Genomic DNA, 952 nt, shown 5'->3' on the forward strand with positions numbered 1-952 from the left:
ACAAACATTAAGAAAACTCCCTGCCTAGAGTCGGACCAATCAGCTGAACACAAGTGGACAGAAATGGAAAAAACTTCAATATGTATGTGACAAATAATCTCTTGAACTTGAACCTGAAGACCAGCTGATTCTTAAAACTTGGAAGGAGCTTCCCGTCACACACCACACAATGCAGCGTGGGAGTATTGCCGTATTGACCATGTTTGGCTCCACATACACATGTGAGCAGTCTTTCTGGCATCTGAGAAACATTAAGAGCAAGCTACGCTCACGTTTAATTGATGGAAGCCTCAACGCAGCATGAAGCTTAACCTCACTACGTATGAACCAGACTACAAGGCCATCAGCAAAACCATGCAGCACCACAAATCGCAATAATGGTTAAAAGTATTTCATTTATTATTGGTTAGCTACAGTATAACAACAATATTATTAAGAAGAATAAAGAGAAATGTATTATATATAGCGCTTTTTTAAGTACTCAGAGATGTGTTATACGTTAAAAATGTATGCCTTACTTAAAAAATGCATGCATTAAGTTGCATTCAATTTTATTAAATATTATATGGCTCACAAGGAAATACATTTAGAAATATTTGGCTTTTATGGCTCAAAGCCTAAAAGGTTCCCCACCCCTGCAATAGAGCATATCATGCAATGTTAAAAAGATTTTACTTTTCCATCAAAACATCCCTAAGTGTCTGTATGGGTAGTGTGTGATAGCTTCTCCTAACTTTCCAAGTGAATGTTGGATCCAAAAGAGAAACTGTTTGTGTTTTATAAGGTTTTTGGCTGCAGTCCCCTCTTTGGGCAGCCTTGCCCTCGACTGTTTTCCCAAAATAACTTAGCACGTGGAATAATATCATCAGCAGGAAACTAGAAGTCACCATTGAACTGGTTTTGCAGTTTGGAGTATGATGCAAAAAAGACTGAAGACAAACAAAGTATTGAT

Source organism: Zeus faber (assembly GCF_960531495.2).
Source record: "Zeus faber genome assembly, chromosome: 5".
Classification (NCBI taxonomy): Eukaryota; Metazoa; Chordata; class Actinopteri; order Zeiformes; family Zeidae; genus Zeus; species Zeus faber.